This window comes from Heterodontus francisci, chromosome 31 (genome assembly GCF_036365525.1).
Source record: "Heterodontus francisci isolate sHetFra1 chromosome 31, sHetFra1.hap1, whole genome shotgun sequence".
NCBI classification, from domain to species: domain Eukaryota; kingdom Metazoa; phylum Chordata; class Chondrichthyes; order Heterodontiformes; family Heterodontidae; genus Heterodontus; species Heterodontus francisci.
The window spans coordinates 26630117-26651202 of NC_090401.1; the positions used below are offsets into that span (position 1 = coordinate 26630117).

At 43.7% G+C, this 21086-nt stretch overlaps 2 long non-coding RNA genes across 3 annotated transcripts in view; both read right to left on the bottom strand.

The window, feature by feature from the left end:
• The window catches only part of LOC137347104 (uncharacterized), a 141724-nt gene that overhangs the window by 84890 nt on the left and 35748 nt on the right, over positions 1-21086 (bottom strand). The window lies entirely within an intron of this gene.
• Positions 1-21086, bottom strand: part of LOC137347102 (uncharacterized) — a 52076-nt gene that overhangs the window by 15987 nt on the left and 15003 nt on the right. Inside the window, exon 3 of one of the 2 annotated variants that reach the window (XR_010968866.1) lies at positions 20736-20867. This is a non-coding gene — a long non-coding RNA (uncharacterized lncRNA). Of the gene's footprint in view, positions 1-19553; positions 20868-21086 lie in introns of those variants that run through there. The other variant, XR_010968865.1, reaches the window with a different exon arrangement.

Genomic DNA, 21086 nt, shown 5'->3' on the forward strand with positions numbered 1-21086 from the left:
TTGATGTGGCATCTTATCAAATGCCTGCTGGAAATCTAAGTATAGTACATCCACTGGTTCCCCTTTATTCACAGCACATGTTAATTCTTCTAAGAACAGCAATAAAGTGGTTAAACATGATTCCCCTTTCACAATACCAAGTTGACTCTGCCTGATTACCTTCAATTTTTCAAAGTTCCCTGCTATAACGTCTGTAATGGTTAGCACCGCAGCCTCACAGCTCCAGGGACCCGGGTTCAATTCTGGGTACTGCCTGTCCGGAGTTTGCAAGTTCTCCCTGTGACCGCATGGGTTTTCGTCGTGTGCTCCGGTTTCCTCCCACCGCCAAAGACATGCAGGTGATAGGTAAATTGGCTATTGTAAATTGCCCATAGTGTAGGTAGGTGGAAGGGAATATGGGATTACTGTAGGGTTAGTATAAATGGGTTATAAGCAGCATTCTCGAGGCCCACAGACTCGGTGGGCCGAAGGGCCTGTTTCAGTGCTGTATCTCTAAATAAAAATAAATAAAAATAATAGCTTCTAACATTTTCTCTATGACAGATGTTAATCTTTCCATTATTTTCTATTCAGGTCCTTCCATGCTACATACCATTTCTTGACTCTTCTCAGTATTAGAGTTGGTGCTGGGATAAATCGTTCTTTATTTTTTAACAATAAAATTTTTTTTTTTTTAAATCCTCTCCTGCCTGTTGCTCACTACCTACTCCTAATGGCTAGTTGGGATCTCTGCACAAGAAACAATAGATGTTTGATAGTTTTTAACTGCTTAAGTTAACAGACCAATGCATAGTGTAATAATGTTCTGATGAAAGGTCATCGACCAGAAACGTTAACTGTTTCTTTCTCCCCAGATGTTGCCAGACCTGCTGATTATTTCCAGCATTTTCTATTTTTATTATAGCATAGTGTTACCATGTTGCACTGAGCATATTTAGCTTTGGAAAAGGAAATTTAGTATTTGGTTCTTCTTAGTTCTGTGGGGCACAATCATGTCTCTTTTCTAAATAAACAGTTTTTCAATCAGTGCATTTTTGATACCTAATATAAGCATATACAGAGAAAACTTATAACTTGGACTTAATCTGTCCTAGGGTGGGACCAAGTCAGGAAATTTCTCTTTACAAGTACACTGTACATTCCTGCAGGTCACAAGATGGATTCGGAAGTGGAACATCCTGGTTGACCAACCTTATTTAGACTTCTTCAAGAAAATGTTGTCTCAGTTGGACAGTTAATTGCCATGTGACATAATGTACTGAGACTTCCAAAAGCATTTGCCAAAGGTCCATATGGAAGGCTTTTAGACCAATCTGTAAGGATTCAGGGCACAGCCTGGAAATAGATAGGAAATTGGCAAGAATTTCAAGGATGAGACACAGGAAAATGGACAGATCAGATGTATCTCTTTCATACAGGGGTGACTGTTTGGAATGGACTACCAGGGAGGTGTGCAATTGGGGAGAAATTCAATTGAGGGATAGAGATATTGAACCAACACTGTATGCTGCTTTTGAACTCTTTGCCCTGCCAAATAGACTGAAACCATCTCTTCCAGTCCTGCATATTCTTAAATATCTGTGATCAAAATAAACTAATCTAATAGGAGCCACTACTTGTATAATATGCATAGATAATGAGGGGAGCTTGGAGTCTTTTCATTCGTTCATGGGATATGGGTGTCACTGGCTAGGCCAGCATTTATTGCCCATTCCAAGACTGAATTAATTGCTCTACAGGTTATATCACTGCATTCCTCTTTGATCATGGTTTAAGCCTAAGTTAGATGGTTGGCCAAATGTCTCTTTCCTTTGACATTTAATGGTGTCCTAAGAGAATTGCAGTTTAAATCCAGTTTCTAGTGTGTAGATGTCCACAGCACAGAGCAACCCACAATTAGGGCCTTTTTTATAAATAAGACTGGGTGGGGGAGGGCGGGGGGGGGGCGTGAAATCCACTCACCAACTAGCATGGGATGAATTACTTTCCAGCTGATACCTACAATTTTGCACTTACCTAGAGTGGCTTCTTTGTTTATCCCATGCACTTGACATCAAAGTCACAATCACAAGCCACCAAGTCCGCAGTTACTTCCAGAGGAAAAGTGTCTCTGGGTATTTTGAGCTCTCCATATTGATTCAGTCTTGCATAAAGTTTCATGCCCTATTATCTCTGCAGTCTCTTACAACTTTCAATGGCATCTGTGATCTAGGAAAAATATTGTCTCCAAAATAGACGTGCATTGTATATATTGCTGCTTTGAAGTTGAGTTGCTCTTCATCCTGTCACATTTTGTTTGAGACCTTGTGAATAGTCACTTAATTCAATGAGTAAATCACTATCTAGATTACCTCTTAGCAAAAAATCTATGGGGTATAATTCATGACTCTTTTCACAAGGCTTGTTTGTTTGCAGATGTGTTGATACTATAGAAGGGAGGGATTGATCTATGTTGTAATTGGTAGCTTTAATGGAACCATTAAACTGCTAATCTGATCAGGCACTTCCCATCTGTCCCATTGTAACTCCATCACTCAGCATACACTGTAGTATATATTGCTGTACATAAAAGACATTATGGTGAGCAACACATTTGGTAATTGTAGGATTTCTGTGGGTAAATCCAATGGTTCTTGAACAGTTGGCTTAAACTCAATGTATATTTATCCAGCCATAAAAATCTTATACATGAAAACAACAACCCATTTATTTTCACTTCTATAGAGTTCCTTATCTGAGCAATTTAGAATTGTACGATTACAGTATACAAGAGGAATGATCAAGTGCTCTAAAGCTTGAGGTATGAGACAATCTGCAGGAGGCTGTTGGATTTTGTACCAACCATTGTATACTCCAGCCTTAAGTACAAAATACTGACTTAAATATAATGGGTGCAAAATTCTTTTGCATAACGCTACAGAGGCCTTGTTCCGTTAGGCCACCTGCCACTTCTTGCACGGCCCGCGGGGCATTAGTGTACAAGAAGGGCACACACAACTGCATCCCATGTGTGTGCTGGAATGCTGGGAATGGATGCTATCCTGATGTCACACATTCTAACCAGCTGATGTGATGTCAGGATTGAAAACTTGGACCACACAGGTCCTATCCATGTACGCACTCATCACTCAAGAAGAAACAAGTGTAGAAAGGCAAGATGGGCTCTTAACTAGGGCTATTAAATGGGCCACTCAACAAGCTGCAGGTGAGGTGCTTTTCACTTATCTGTATTGAGTTAGTGGAAGCACTGTAAGGTGTTACCTGGCAGTTGGGTGCAAAATTATTTTCCATAACGCTACAGAGGCCACAGAGGTGATTACAGTCAAGGAAGAGAGAGGAAAATTGGACATACAAATGGCGATAGTTTTTGCAGTACCTCTTGGTTTGCAACGTGACCAGCAAATGCAATATAGGAAGCAGAGAGGGCAAGCTCTGCATGGAGGGAGCCGAAGGATGACACTCCATCAAAGGTCCTACCCACCATGGGCCTTCCAGGTGAAATACCCCTACATTTGCATGAGACAGAAGCAATGCCTGAGGCAGCTCAGATTTTCTAAGGAGATGGTCTTGGAATTGTGCATCTATTTCCACCCGAGCTGGAATCCTCACCTTTTTATGCCTCAGCATCTTTTCAGGCAGCAGCAGGAGACATTGTGAATACCTCACAATATGGAAGTCATCACAGCATCCGGAAGTTGACGGAGGCCATATACTTAAGGTGAGGGAGCGTCACCTCTTCTCCCTCAGGAGACGAGCAGGATGAAAGATCACATGCCTTTGCCAGAATCGCAGGATTCCCAATGGTGATGGGCATCATCAACTGGACACACATGGCTCTGCGTGCCCCCCCCCCCCCCCCCATGGCAACAACGGGAGGTACAAAAACTGCAAGGGCCACCATGCCATAAGTATGCAATTGGTGCGCAACTGCACTAAGAGGTTAGCTCGGTGAATGTCTGCTATCCTGGCAGCAGCCACAATGCCTTCACACCACAACAGTCTGCCCTACCCACCCACTACCTTGGGAGTGGGGTCAGAGGAGGAGGAGGAAGTAACATGGACCCCGTGCAACTGGTCACAGCAAGAGAGTGTGTCCGGTGAGGTCCTGTTTCACATGAAACAAACATCCCCATCCCAACATGGACCCCCCACCCCATTTGCCACCATTACACCAATTGCAGACTCCCCACCATTAAGTCCTCTTGTCCAACATTCAAACAATAAAAGTCACCAACAAAAACCTTCACAAAACATCTTCATCCAACAGCACATTCAATTATACAAGCAACAATGAACTATTCATCTTTATGCATTTCCTTAGTGCCTGTCTTACGGTGCCTTTGCCTGTCCTTGTGTTCCTACACAGTGCTATCCCTAGGGCTGCAACATGCTGAGAGAATGTTAATGACTTTCAGTGATAGAGACTGTAGATAGCCTTACAGAACAATCTCAAGCAGTTCTGGGCCTACAAGGCCCGGCTTCAGACTGCACCATCTTGGCAGGGAGGAACAGGCTGCCTGGATCATATGATGGTAAATAATGCTGCCAGGGCACCCTGCTGTGCGCACAGGCTGCAGGGAGCTTGGAGGACAGAGAACCGTGACGCTTGAGCCCAAAAATAAACTGAAACCAGTTTCCAGCCCAATGTTTGCAATTATTTTTTTAATACGAAGTGCACTAAATACAGCTTAATGACTGCCAAGTTTCAGACAGAGTTGCTGAGTTGGATAGTTTGGAGAACAGTGACCCCATTATAATTAGTGTCAGCATATTTGGGTTAAGGAGCGCAAAATTATCCTGTTGAAGTGGAACTCTGCATATACTTGTACGGAGTTCTCACATGGCTGGAAAAGTTGGATTTGCAACAGCTGGTATTAACCTGGTACTGGTGACTTCGAATTAACACTGTAGCTACGAACCTCAGATCTGAATCTGTTGGACTTATTTTTGCCTACAGCTCACTCTGTATCCTGGCAAGAACAAGTTGGCAGTGACACAAAAATTGGCGAGATTCGTATCCAACTGACATTTCGCCCAAGGCATGTCTGATACAATCTTTGAGTGGGACTGAAGATAGGCATCCAGTGTCCCGCCTGAAATAGACCAGAGTCTTAAATCGGAGTTCCTACAGCCATTGTGGGAATCCAATGAGATATCCATGCACCAATGGGCGGGATGAAGACAGCACATGCTTCTTTCATTGTTACCTTGCATCAAGCAACTTAACTTGTGGGCCTTAAAATGACCCCTGCAGCCCACTCTAAAAATGGCCTTTTTTTTTTCTTTCATTCTTGAGAGGCCAGGAGGAGCATTCAGCTTTGATAGAAAAGATTGGCTTTGTTTACCCTTGCAGCCAGCTTCCTGCCAATCCAAGTGCAGAACAAATTACCTTACTTACTAAATCAGAAATGTTCTCATGCATTTTAAATTCCTGCCTTTATATACCCTAAATCCCAATAAGAATCTGTTTCAGATCTGTTTTTTTGACACCCCAAATTAGTGTAAAACATCTCCCATCAATTAAACTAAACTTAAGCCTAACATGAGTTCATAACTCACAAACTCATACTGTGCATCAAGTCATTTGAAAATGTTTAAATCAATTGTACATCATGGGGATCTGCTAACATATATTAGTGTTCAGACAGTGGCAAGAGACAATGCTAATATAACTTGACAGTAAATATCTCCATTATATACAATGGTATCATATCAGCTGCTCCACAAACCACTGACCACCTCCAGGCACTTATCCATTGTCTCCCGAGACAAGGAGACCAAAGAAGAAGATCAGGTATACACAATTAAATGGTCATTTGCAGTGAAGTGTTTTCTGTCAGAAAAGTATTATTTTTTCTAATTGTAAAATTTTGCAAATATTGCACCATATTTCAAATTACAGATTAATAAGGATTTTTCTCCAGAAGCGAGATTGAAAATGGAAAGGTAAATCAACCAGAAAGCATCCTTGCAGACTTCAAGTGGAATAGACAATGATAGGAGCAGATCATGGGGTGTATGATCCTCTCTGTGGTGATTATAACAAGAGTGAAAATGAGCAAACAGATGAGCAAGGCTGAGAAAAAGCAGCAAGTAGCTTTTTGTTCGCTATCACTACATTTTCCTCCTTATTGTGCAAGTGTTAATGAAAATTGAGTTTTAAAAATTCTTGTACTTTTAAGCAGGAATTTGGAGGCAGGAAATTTCAAGTGAGTCCTGAATTCAGATTCAGTCCTAGAATTAGCGGAACAAAGGGCAAAATTTATAAATATGTGCAAAGTAGACAATTATTCTGTCCCAGACAATTGATGCGGACCCCATGGTTAACTATCTCATAGTGTAGAGGTAGCTGGAAGACAGGGCAGCTCAGCTACACTTTATTTGCAGAACAAACTAACTCACAGTGGTAAATACTCCAGAAGAAATTCAGCGATCTCGGCATGATGGAGGAACCAGAAGCTCATTGTAATGAGTTCTTCATGTTGTCTGATGCAACATAAATGAGATGCATGGAATCGAATTTGTTGAAGATCTCTAACAGGTTTTTCACAGCTAAACTAGTATGTACAGTACAGAGCAAACTATTTACAGAACCTTCATCTGGGTGTTGCAGTTATAGAGTGGATGGTGTCAAGCTTCTTGAGTGTTTTTGGACCTGCACTCATCCAGGCAAGTGAAGAGTATTCCATCACACTGCTGACTTGTGTCTTGTAGATGGTGGACAGGCTTTGGAGAGTCAGGAGGTGAATTACTTGCTGCAGAATTCCCAATTCTTGACCTGTTCTTGTCACCACAGTATTTATATGGCTGGTTTAGTTAAGTTTTTGAAGCTTTCATTTAAGCCGTACATGTTGTCAAATGTATTTTTTCTATTGTGTTTACTTTTGTGTGAGGTTTCATTTCTATATGTGCTTTCAGTGATTTATCGTGAAGTGATCTACAAGCTGAGACTGTAAAATTGGAGTGTGGCTGTTCAACTAATTGATAAGGTACAGAAAAAAGATCCACTGTCTTTATTACTGCCCTTGATGTTCCCATTAGTGATTAAAGCTGCGGCTCAGAACAAAGAACAAAGAACAGTACAGCACAGGAACAGGCCATTTGGTCCTCCAAGCCTGCGCCGATCTTGATGCCTGCCGAAACTAACACCTTCTGCATTTCCGGGGCCCATATCCCTCTATTCCCTTCCTATTCATATATTTGTCAAGATGTCTTTTAAACGTCGCTATCGTATCTGCTTCCACCACCTCCCCTGGCAGCAAGTTCCAGGCACTCGCCACCCTCTTTGTAAAAAACTTGCCTCGCACATCCCCTCTAAACTTTGCCCCTCGCACCTTAAACCTATGTCCCCTAGTAACTGACTCTTCCACCCTGGGAAAAAGCTTCTGACTATCCACTCTGTCCATGCCTCTCATAACTTTGTAAACCTCTATCATGTCGCCCCTCCACCTCCGTCGTTCCAGTGAAAACAATCCGAGTTTTTCCAACCTCTTCTCATAGCTAATGCCCTCCAGACCAGGCAACATCCTGGTAAACCTCCTCTGTACCCTCTCCAAAGCCTCCACGTCCTTCTGGTAGTGTGGCGACCAGAATTGCACGCAATATTCGAAGTGTGGCCTAACTAAGGTTCTGTACAGCTGCAACATGACTTGCCAATTTTTATACTCTATGCCCCGACTGATGAAGGCAAGCATGCCGTATGCCTTCTTGACTATCTTATCCACCTGCGTTGCCACTTTCAGTGACCTGTGGACCTGTACGCCCAGATCTCTCTGCCTGTCAATACTCCTAAGGGTTCTGCCATTTACTGAATACCTCCCACCTGCATTAGACCTTCCAAAATGCATTACCTCATATTTGTCCGGATTAAACTCCATCTGCCATTTCTCCGCCCAGGTCTCCAACCGATCTATATCCTGCTGTATGCTCTGACAATCCTCATCATTATCCGCAACTCCACCAACCTTTGTGTCGTGCGCAAACTTACTAATCAGACCAGCTACATTTTCCTCCAAATCATTTATATATACTAAAAACAGCAAAGGTCCCAGTACTGATCCCTGCGGAACACCACTAGTCACATCCCTCCATTCAGAAAAACACCCATCCACTGTTACCCTCTGTCTTCTGTGACTGAGCCAGTTCTGTATCCATCTTGCCAGCTCACCTCTGATCCCGTGTGATTTCACCTTTTGCACCAGTCTGCCATGCGGGACCTTGTCAAAGGCTTTACTAAAGTCCATATAGACAACATCCACCGCCCTTCCCTCATCAATCATCTTCGTCACTTCCTCAAAAAACTCAATCAAATTAGTAAGACACGACCTCCCCTTCACAAAACCATGCTGTCTCTCTCTAATAAGTTTGTTTGTTTCCAAATAGGAGTAAATCCTGTCCCGAAGAATCCTCTCTAATTGTTTCCCTACCACTGACGTAAGGCTCACCGGCCTCTAATCTCCTGGATTATCCTTGCCACCCTTCTTAAACAAAGGAACAACATTGGCTATTCTCCAGTCCTCTGGGTCCTCACCTGTAGCCAATGAGGATGCAAAGATTTCTGTCAAGGCCCCAGCAATTTCTTCCCTTGCCTCCCTCAGTATTCTAGGGTAGATCCCATCAGGCCCTGGGGACTTATCTACCTTAATGCTTTGCAAGACACCCAACACCTCCTCCTTTTTGATAATGAGATGACTGAGACTATCTGCACTCCCTTCCCTCGGCTCATCATCCACCAAGTCCTTCTCTTTGGTGAATACTGATGCAAAGTACTCATTTAGCACCTCGCCCATTTCCTCTGGCTCCACGCATAGATTCCCATCTCTGTCCTTGAGTGGGCCAACCCTTTCCCTGGTTACCCTCTTGCTCTTTATATATGTATAAAAAGCCTTGGGATTTTCCTTAATCCTGTTTGCCAATGACTTTTCATGACCCCTTTTAGCCCTCCTAACTCCTTGCTTAAGTTCCTTCCTACTGTCTTTATATTCCTCAAGTGCTTCATCTGTTCCTAGCCTTCCAGCCCTTACAACATGCCTCAGAATATTGCTGGAGATGCAGCAAAGTAACTCTACATTGCACTGTGCCCATCCTGGGTGGTTACAATACCAACTCGGACCTTAGCTTTCAGGGTTATCTGGAACTGAATGGGAAGAACTCCAGTCAATACTGACAGGTTGCCTCTCCCCAAGTTCATTTAGTGATCTATTCTTGGCCAGTCAGTCAACAGTCCTGGAATACTACGAAGCTGCCTGACTTGGGTATTGGATTATGAAATGTATCAAACCTCTGCTTTTTCATGCATACAACAGTTGGGAAGCATGTCTCCACAATGCTTACTGATCTCTCTGAGCATAGAACAGTACAAACTATGAGCTCTGCATCTCTCATTCATGGCTGGCTCAATATGTTCTCCATGTCAGTTGAAGCTAGCCTGTGCAGCGCAACTTTAAAACATGCTGAGTTGTTTTTGTATTCCTGTCAATTATACTTCCATGGATTCATGAATTCAGCTAATAAAATGTTTTGAAATGAAGTTAAATCCAAGATTCAAAGATTATAATGCACACAGTGCAGTGCCAGCACCATTTTTTGAATAATGGAAAAGACTGAATTAATTGGAAAAGGGGGTTGAGGGAGCAGGTGTCTCATTTGTTTTACTTAGAAATAATAGCCGAACCACTGAAATAGCAAATAATTAAGCTTTTAACACATTCAGACAGTTGTAACTTGCATTCACATCTGGTGGGTTGAAATCTCTGCTTCGTCAGCAAAGTCAGGATGGGTTTTCCATTCTTGGCTGCCCTGCTGCACATGAAAGGGGTCAGAAGTGAAGCCCCTGTTTTCCTGTATTGCAAAGGACAGAAAAAGCAAGAAATACATGGATGAGGTCAATTGAGTTGTGTTTGGGAAGAGATTCTTGCATATGAACAGGAGTAGGCCATTCAGCTCCTTGAGCCTGTTATGCCATTCCGTTAAATCATGGTTGATCTGTTCCTCAACTTCATTGTCCTTTGTTCCATATCCTTTGATACCTTTACAGAGCAAAACTGTTGATTTCAGTCTTGAAACTTTAAATTGACCAAGCATCCACAGCCTTTTGGGGGAGCGAGGTCCAGATTTCTATTACCTTCTGTTGTGAAAAAGTGCTTCCTGATTTCACTCCTAAATGACTTTGTTCTGATTTTTAAGATTTATACCTCCTGAAATAATAATTCTGCTGCTGGCCCATTCACGCCTCCCCAAGCCCTCTGGATTTCCTCCCCATCATCTCGTATTTCCTTACTGTCAGCTAACTCGGCATAGGAGCTGGCCAATTTCCTGCCCTTTCCGACTAGTGAGCTCGCTCAGAGTCCCCATCCAGCACTCTCAGCCACATGCTAATGAAGCTTGACCATCATGATGTTGATTGGGTGGACAGCCCAATTGCAATGCCCACTGTGTGCTCGATTTCGATTGCAATCCAAGATTGGTCCTTTTGTCTTGAGTTTATAGAAATGGTGAATCAATTGTCGTAGTTGAAGCTTGTTATATGTTTCAGGAATCAATGGTAATGCTTCAATTAGAACTCCTACGTCAGACGAAACAACTATGTCATGGTCATTTTCAGTTCGTATGACTTGAATAAAACCTTTAACTCCCCGTATCTGTTCTGCAGCGTCTGATTGTTTTGATATAATTTGAAAATTTAGTGACTATTTCAGGATGTTTGTATGGCCCCTTCAGAAATATTTTCTAATAACTTGTTAGAATTTTATGAGGATTTGTTTAACTTGTTTCAAGTACAACATGGAAGTCCTCGATTTTCTATCTTTCGGTATATTATTGCTTAATTGCTTGTCGTAGAATCAAGGGAGGTAAAGTTCAGCTTCAGTGGATCACAAAATGGGCAGCAGTGTATGGTACCTTTCAGGCTGTGCAGTTAGCGAAAACACAGGTTCACACTCATCCCATTTCCCTTTCCTTTCTCAATACCCTTTTATATCCTTACTTTTTGTTTATCCAGTTTCATTTTACATGATATTGGAGTTGCTGTCAATAGTTACATATGGTGTAAAGAATTTCAAGTATTAAAGCACTATGTCTGAAAATAAATTCTTCCCCCCTTGTTCTTGGAGTCTTCCTGTGTCTATGACTCTCTGTTACCGATCTACTAAATGATGGACGCTGTGTCTGTCATTAAATGAATGTGTTCTCCAGGTCTGACAAGGAGGCAGCATTGACTAGCACAATGCAGTGGTGTGCAACTGTTTTTGAGATGCCACCAAGGTCTACGGCTGATCCTTGTAAGGAACCAGATCGAAGAAGTTCAAGGCCACAGTGACATTAATGGCAACTGGCAGGGCATGGTGACCAGTGCTGTGAGGTCTTTAATGGCAAGGGCACAGATGTCACTATCTGCCTGGAGAGTCACAATCTTCTGTTGCACTGGTCGCTGTCATCTCCATGTAGCTCTGCCTTTGGCAGTAGATCCTGTATTGAGGGTATGGCCTTCATTGCCTTCCTACGCTTCTTTCCTTTCCTGTGCCCTCCTGATGCCGGGGTTTCCACCCTTCTTGCAGAGGGTGCTGCCCCTCATTGCTACTTGGCCCAAGATCTGACAGTTGTGCCCCCAATGCCAGCTGCTGCCTTTCTTTTAGACAAGTGACCATCCTATTGTGATTGACAGGCTTGCCCCCACTCATCTTCCCCCATGATGCCAGGGGGTGGCAACTTTATTCGATGCCCGAGTGCTGAGTGTCCACACTGCCTGTCACTGCAGCGGCAAGGGTAAAGGCCTGCTACCCAACCCAAACCCAACGGGACCCGACGACATGCGTCGGGTTCAGGTCGGGTCGGGCCCCTCTTCCGGGTCTGGCTTTTGGGCCCGGGTCGGGTCGGGTCGGACACGCAGGGTAAGTGCTCTGCCAGTAAGTATTAAAAATAAAAAACTTAACTAAGCTGGGAGTCCGGGACGAAACTGGGTCTGCGCAGTGTGCGATTGACGTCACTATGACGCCATCGTGCACGCGCTGCAGCTTCGTGGAGCATCCCAGTCGGAAGTTAAGTAAAGGGATGGTCTGGTCGGGCTCAGGACGAAATTGGAGGGATTCGGGTCGAGTCAGGCTCGGGTCTGCTGTGGGTCGGTCGCCTACGGGTCGGGTTCTTTTTCCTGACTTGAGCGGGCCTTTAGCTAAGGGTACTGACTTAGCAAGTGCCGAGACCCCCCTTTGTCCCACTGACTGTCTTATGGGGCTGGGGTGATGCCCTGGGGCAGCCTTGGCTGGCTGTCCACTGTGTACCTTTCTCCCCTCAGCTGTTCAGAATCTGACAGTTTCTAAAACCCATTCATCCTTTTCAATATTCTACCGTCCCCCTTCAAAAAGGTCTTAATGATCTTTTTAACAAGTGTAACTGCTGCTCAGAACAGGTGAGAAGGGGTTGAAGGGCTCCCCTCTTGTCCTCTGCTTGTTTTAACACAACAGGTTTATTTCTTTTTTTAAGTAGATATACTTGTCAATTCAGTGAGTGCTTAACGATTTACGTGCTAGGATCATTAAAAGAACCAATCGGATAGGTTTTCCTGAGTTTAGCAAAAAAAGAGGTTAGTTTTACGAACATACGAGTTAGGAGCAGAAGTAGGCCGCTCGGCCCTTTGGGTCTGCTCCACCATTCAACAAGTTTGTGGCTGAACTGATTACTCCAGATTTCCACCTACCCCAGATAACCTTCCACCCCCTTGCTTATCAAGAATCTATCTACCTCTGCCTTAAAAATATTCCAAGACTCTGCTTCCACTGCCTTTTGAGGAAGAGAATTGCAAAGACTCACGACCCTCAGAGAAAAAATTTCTACTCATCTCTGTCTTAAATGGGCGACCCTTTATTTTTAAACAGTGACCTCTAGTTCTAGATGCTCCCACAAGGGGAAACATCCTTTCCACATCCACCCTGTCAAGACTCCTCAGGATCTTCTATGTTTCAATCAAGTCACCTCTTACTCTTCTAAATTCCAGTGGATACAAACCTAGCTGTGCAATCTTTCCTCGTAAGACTGCCCGTCCATTCCAGGTATTAGTCTAGTAAATCTCTGTCTTACCTCTAACGCATTTACATCCTTCCTTAAATAAGGAGACCAGTATTGTACACAGTACTCAAGATGGAGTCTCACCAATGGCTTGTATAGCTGAAGCATTATCTCCCTACTTTTGTATTCAATTCCCCTCACGATAAACAATAACATTCTATTAGCTTTCCTAATTACATGCTATACCTGCATACTAACCTTTTGCGATTCATGCACGAGGACACCCAGATCCCCCTGCATCTCAGAGCTCTGCAATCTCCCACCATTTAGATAATATGCTTCATTTTTATTCTTCCTGCCAAAATGAACAATTTCACATTTTCCCACATTTTACTCCATTTGCCAGATCTTTGCCCACTCACTTAACCTATCTATATACCTTTGTAGCCACCTAATGTCCTCTTCACAAGTTACTTTCCGACCTATCATTATGTCATCAGCAAATTTAGTAACCATACCTTCGGTCCTTTCATCTAAGTCATTTATATAAATTGTAAAAAGTTAAGGCCCCAGCAAAGATCCCTGTGGCACACCACTCGTTACATCTTGCCAACCAGAAAATGACCTATTTATGTCTACTTTCTGTTTCCCGTTAACTAGCCAAAACGTTACCCCCTACACCATGAGCTTTTATTTTCTGCAATAACCTTTGATGTGGCACCTTATCAAATGCCTTCTGGAAATCTAAGTACAGTACATCCACCGGTTCCCCTTTATCCACAGCACAAATAATTCCCTCAAAGAATTGCAGTAAATTGGTTAAACATGATTTCCCTTTCACAAATCCATGTTGACTCTGCCTGATTACCTTCAATTTTTCTAAATGCCCTGCTATAACGTCTTTAATAATAGCTTCTAACATTTTACAAGATAGATGTTAAGCTAACTGGCCTATAGTTCCCTGCTTTCTGTCTCCCTCCCTTTTTGAATAAACGAGTTCCATTTGCTATTTTCCAATCTAGCGGAACCTTCCCCCAAATCTACGAAAAATACGGCACAAAAGTAAAACGGGAAAGGTAGCCAAACGATGGCTTACAAGGGAAATTAGAGACAGCATTAGGTCCAAGGAAGAGGCATACAAATTCACCAGAAAAAAACAACAGACCTGAGGATTTGGAGTGGTTTAGAATTCAGCAAAGGAGGACCAAGGGATTGATTAAGAAGGGGAAAATCGAGTACGAGAGCAAGCTTGCGGGGGACATAAAAACTGACTGTAAAAGTTTCTATAGGTATGTGAAGAGAAAAAGATTGGTGAAGACAAATGTGGGTCCTTTACAGTCAGAAACAGGGTAATTTATTGTGGGGAACAAAGAAATGGCTGACCAACTAAATGCATACTTTGGTTCTGTCTTCACAAAGGAGGACACAAATATCATACTAGAAATGTTGGGGAGCACAGTGTTTAATGAGACGGAGGAACTGACGGAAATCAGTATTAGTCGAGAAATGGTGTTGGGGAAATTGATGGGATTGAAGACCGATTAATCCCCACTGCTGATAATCTACATCCCAGAGTACTTAAGGAAGTGGCCCTTGAAATAGTGGATGCATTGGTGGTCATCTTCCAAGACTCTATAGACTCTGGAACAGTTCCTACAAATTGGTGGGTAGCTAATGTAACCCCACTATTTAAAAAGGGAGGTAGAGAGAAAACAGGGAATTATAGACCAGTCAGCCTGACGTCAGTCGTGGGGAAAATTCTAGAGTCCATTATCAAAGATTTTATAGCAGAGCACTTGGAGAACAGTGGCAGAATCGGACAGAGTCAGCATGGATTTATGAAAGGGAAATCATGCTTGACAAATCTGCTAGAATTCTTCGAGGATGTAACTAGTCGAGTTGATGAGGGGGAGCCTGTGGATGTGGATTATGGACTTTCAGTAGGCTTTCGATAATGTCCCACATAAGAGATTAGCATGGAAAATTAAAGTGAATGGGATTGGGGGTAGTGTATTGCGATGGATAGAAAATTGGTTGGCAGATGGGAAACAAAGAGTAGGAATAAACGGGTCTTTTTCTGAATGGCAGGCAGTGACTAATGGGGTACCACAGGAATTAGTGCTAGGACCCCAGCTATTCACAATATATATTAATGATTTAGATGAGGGAACTAAATGTAATATCTCCAGATTTGCAGATGACACAAAATTGGGTGGGAGGGTGAGTTGTGAGGAGGATGCAGAGAGGTTTCAGGGTGATTTGGACAAGTTGAGTGAGTCGGCAAATGCATGGCAAATGCAGTATAATGTGGATAAATGTGAGGTTATCCACTTTGGTAGCAAAAACAGGAAGGCAGATTATTATCTGAACGGCTATAAACTGAGAGAGGGGAATATGCAACGAGACCTGGGTGTTCTCGTACACCAGTCACTGAAGGTATGCCTGTAGGTGCAAAAGGCAGTAAGAAAGGCAAATGGTATGTTGGCCTTCATAGCGAGAGGATTCGAGAGCAGAAGCAGGGATGTCTTGCTGCAATTATACAGGGCCTTGGTGAGGCCACACCTGGAATATTGTGTGCAGTTTTGGTCGCCTTATCTGAGGAAGGATGTTCTTGCTCTGGAAGGAGTGCAGCGAAGGTTTATTGACTGATTCCTGGGATGGCGGGACTGACGGATGAGGAGAGATTGAGTCGGTTAGGATTATATTCGCTGGAGTTCAGAAGAGTGAGGGGGGATCTCATAGAACCTATAAAATTCTAACAGGACTTGACAGGGTAGATGGAGGAAGGATGTTCCTGATGGTGGGAGAGTCCAGAACCAGGGGTCATAGTCTAAGGATATGGGGTAAACCTTTCAGGACTGAGATGAGGAGAAATTGCTTCACCCACAGAGTGGTAAGCCTGTGGAATTCGCTACCACAGAAAGCAGTTGAGGCCAAAGTATTGTATGTTTCCAAGAAGGAGTTAGATATAGCTCTTGGGGCGAAAGGGATCAAAGATCAAAGGATGTGGGGGGAAAGCGGGAACTGGTTACTGAGTTGGATGATCAGTCATGATCATAATGAATGGCGGAGCGGGCTCGAAGGGCCAAATGGCCTACTCCTGCTCCTATTTTCTGTGTTTTCTATGTAATAGTCTCCTCAATCAATACTGCTACCCCTCCTCCTTTCTTTCCTGAACACCTTTTAGTCCTGTCCTTTAGTGAGGCAGGTCTCCGTTATCGCCACAACACCATATTCCCACATGGCTACCTGCACCTGCAGCTCACCAACCTTATTTACCCACTCCAGGCTTTATTTTATGTGCCTCCCTGAGACATGGTCAGAGGTGAATGCACACATAGAATGGCGACGGGGGGGCGGAGGGCCCATCACTGGCCCGGTGCCAAACTATCTTGCCGAGAGCGGGATAGGCCAATGATGCCCTACCCGCCCAGAGGACAGTTGAGGCCCTTAAGTAACCTATTAATGGCAACTTAAGGGCCTCTTCCCGCCACTGCTAGGATCTAACCAGCAGTGAGGCAGTTCCTCCGCCATGCAGTTAGGTTACCTTGTAAAATGAGGTGTCGTTCCTGCGGGCTTTTGGGGAGGTCCTTCTTTCCGTGGGCTATCTGTGGCCTCACTTACCTGAGGTCTGGAGTTCCAGTACTGGCCCTGGGTCCAAGGCCTCTGCAATACCAGCAGTAGCCGCTGCTCCCTGTGGCACTGCTGATACAGCTGAACTGCCAGCCCTGTGATGACTGGCAACTGTTGGAGGCAGGAACCAAGTCTTTAAAGGAACAGGGATCCTAACATGGAACACTAAACCTGCAAAAGACTGGAAGATCGCTCCAGGGAGGCACAGAATGGCCGAGGCAGGGGCTCCCCCCATCATTTTGGCCTGGCATCGGGAGCCCCGCCTACTCCAGAAAATCCAGCCATCCATGTGTTCACCTGCATGCAGTGTAAACCCAATTTAGGCCTTATTGCATTTCCTCTCACTCTGGCCTCACCTAATACCTTACCATTTCCTATTCTAGTGCTATCTGTCTCTCTCAATTATTATTGTACCTTACTTTACCTCTCTAATATTACCTCCTGGTTCCCACACCCCTGTCAAGTTCGTTTAAATCCTCCGTAATAGCACTCGTAAACCATTCCGTAAGGACATTGGCCCCAGCTCTATTCAGGTGCAACACGCCTGGCCTGTGGACCTTCCATTTCTCCCAGAAACAATCCCAATGTCCCAGACTCTAAAGCCCTCCCTCCTGCACCATCTTTCTGGCCATTCATTCATCTGCTCTCCTCCTATTTCTATATTCACTAGCACGTGGCACCAGGAGTAATCTGGAGACTACTACCTTTGAGGTCCTGTTTGCTAGTTTCTTTCCTAGCTCCCTAATCTCTGCCAGCAGGACCTCATCTCTCTTTCTACCTATGTCATTGATACCAATATGGACCATGGCCGGAAGCTGTTCACTCCCCCTCCTCAGAGTGTTCTGCAGCTGCTCAGTGACATCCTTGACTCTAGCACCAGGGAGGCAAAATACCATCCTGGATTCATGTTTGTGGTCACAGAAACATCTGTCTGTTTCCTAACTATTGAAGCCCCTATCACTATTGCTTTCCGAATCTTCCTGCTGCCCCTCCTGTACAGCTGAACCAGCTATGATGCCATGGACTTGGCTCTGGCTGCATTCCCCAGAGGAACCATTACTCTCGCCAGCATTCAGAACTGAATACCGGTTGAATCGCGAGTTACACACAGGGGACTCCTGCACTTCCTGCCTGGTCCTCCTCAACTGCCTGGTGGTCACTCATTCCCTCTCTGCCTGCATGCCCTTGAGTTGTGGGATGACCACATCCAAAAACATGCTATCCAGAAAACTCTCTGTCTCGCAATGGACCACAATGATACCAGCCACTGCTCAAACCCTGAAACCTGGAGCTCGAGCTGCTCCAGCTGATGCCACTTCCTGCACATATACACAAGAAGCATCCCACATGGAACAGGATGTGCATTCCACGGGTCTGAGATGCCCTGCCATGCCTCTATTTAGTAGAGAATTAACTGACTTCATCAAAATAAACTTAAGACTGAAACAAATGAACACTCACCAGCTACTTGCCAATCAGCTGCTTCCCTTGTGCTGATGCCAGTCTATTTTGTAGAGAGTGAACATAAATGTTTTTACTTAATTCTTATTATCTATATAGCACCAGATTGTAATTTGCTAAAAAAATTCAGAACCCTTCGTGTTACTAACCCTTGCTACTTAATTTTAACTTTATCCCCCAGATCTGATTAATTAATTGAGTGGTGATTTTAATTATATGATAAAGTATCAAGATGGCTTTAGATTATTGTATTCATTAATTTAGTCTTACTTTATAGTTGATTAATTTTAATTAAATTAAAAGCTTACCAGTATACTCGCCCCACGTGACCTTTTGTCCTGTGACATCACTTTGCAACTCTTTTTCTTCTTGTCCAGTTCAGATTCTCAGTCCGATCACAGATCACAGTATGGCTCCTCCCCCAGTGCTCCCCTTTTGTGGAGCTCCTCTCCCGGTCCTCTCCCTTTGTGCGGCTCCTCCCCCAGTCCTCTCCTTTTGTGCTGCTCCTCCCCCAGTCCTCTCCTTTTGTGCTGCTCCTCCCCCAGGCCTTTCCTCTTTGCTGCTCCTCCCCCAGGCCTCTCCTTTGGTGCGGCTCCCCTCCCAGGCCTCTCCTTTTGTGCTGCTGCTCTCCCGGGCTTTTTGTTATGTTGGGATTCACTGCCTGAGATCATGATGGAGACAGATAAAACCATGACTTTCAAAAAGGAATTGGATAATTACCTGAAGAGAAAAGATCTGCAGGATCACAGGGAAAAAGGCAGGGGAGTGGGACTAGCTGAGTTGCTTTCACGGAGAGCCAGCATGGTCATGATGGGCCAAATGGCTTACTTCTGTGCTGCAACCTTTCTATGATTCTATTTGCTGCACTAGCCTTGGGACGCAGCTATCGCCCACCTGAGGAATGTACTAAATGGGCCACCTTATTACGAAGTGACTGTGGGACTACCCATTTGCCCTGATAAAATCACAAGCTACCCTATTCTTTTCTGTTAAGAGCATCTTTGGGCCATGAGCCCTTACCTTTGCCCACCTGAGCTGATTTAATCCAAGGGTTCTTACTGTATTTCCCTGCAAGATCTAAAGGCGGTGTTTCATTTTGAGCTTTATTTATCTGGCCCTGCAAGATTCCCAGGTGTAATTTAGAATGGAGTCAGATACTAACTATTTCTAAGGGTTATTGCCTCATCGCAGCCTCTGCCAGAATCCAGTGGATCAGCCCTGCCAAAGGCAACACTTTGCCATCCAAAAAGATAAATCCTCTTTTATTCCAAATTACTTTTTGCTGATTGAAACCTTCGGGGGTGGGGGAGGAGCCAATCACAATAGCAGGTCTTGAACTTGCGGTAACCAAATTCGGAAGAGAGTGTTTCTTAAATGTTTGAATTGATTTAAAATAAAACTATGCATAATTGCATAAAACAATAACTTTTTAATTGCATTACAGCTAATAAGTAGGCACTTTGAAAAGTTCAAACATGCTCGACCACCGCACAGCATGGCATCTGTAATTTCTAGGCTGAACAAGCTCCCTCTATTCATCACAAGTAAGCTTTAGTTAAAATAAATCCACACAGTTTTCCCCAATTCTGAAAACTGAAATGAAGTTACTATATATGCACTGTCATGCACCTTTAAAATATTGATCTCTAAAATGGGCCATAAACTCAAAGTGCCAATTTTTCATGTGATTTTTCACGGGTAATGAGCCTACAGAATATTCAGTTTAATTCCAATCACGACCAAAAGCATGACTCAAAGTGTCTCAAAAGTAATGTACATTTGTATAGATAGAGAAAACAATTAACAAACTTAAAACAGCAGATGAGAAAAGACATTGAATAAAATATTAAAAAACTGTGGCAAAATGCATTCAATCAAGTATTGCCCCAATACTCCTATTATTCTACTCAATCACATGGATGGCACATACTTGTGCAAATGCTTACAGTGCCACCCCCACCATCTCCTTCTTAGTCTCAACACAATTGCCTGAATTTTAGCCCAGAGGAGTATTCCATGCAGGGGTGCTGTTTTGAGGTCAGGAATGTGGGTTTCTCAAATGCCCTGTACTTGTTAACTGCAGGGCTTCTTTAGGCAGACTGACTGACTGACTCATTGACTAGAGGTCTGTTGAGTGGAAAGCCTGCAGCACTAGCCTACATCTGACAACAACAGATAGACTAGTCAGTGGGTGTTACAGATAGGTGAGGAAGTCCTGATCATGGGAGTTGGGCAGGGGTCTAATGCTGGGGTGGAGCAGACAGATCTCAGGGAATAGGGAGGAGTTGGATTTACTGAGTAGCTTGTTGGTTCTGGAGGGACCAGTCCTGCCCCTCCTGGCCCACAAGCAGTGCTGTAAACACACTTATGCCATAGTTCAGCTGTCTCACCTCCTTTCACCTGCTGATTTCCTGAGGGCTTGGAAACCCAGCTGACATGAGTTTAAAAACAGAATGACCGTTCAAAATAAAGTAGGAAGCCTCGTTATAATATTTAAATGACCAAACCGCCTCTCGCGAGTGGATTGGTTGACCACCCTTTGTCCCAATTGTGTTAAAAAACGGAAGTGGGCAGGCTCGAGGTGGGTTGGGTTCCTATTTCAGACTTTTTGAATTTTAATTTCTGACACGACCCCAACCTACTTGTTTTTGGGAATTAAGATTCAGCCCGATCTTTTTCTGTTCCTCTCAATGGTGACTCACTGTATGGACCTCGAAGATAACAATAGCTCTAACTGTAAGAGGCATACTTTCAACATCATCTTTTCATTAATTCTAAAGAGAGGAATAAAACCATAAGTGAGCAAAAGTTAATGATAAACTTCAATCTAGCAAAGCATAACATTGAAAGTAATGGATTATATTCTAACAGCCTTAAAGCTGCTTTGCAGAAGGTGCATGATGCAGGATGCTGTACAATGGCACATTTACTAGCTAAGGATTTATACTAATGCTGCAAATTAGAAGCCTGAACTGTAATCTGACAGAGTGCAA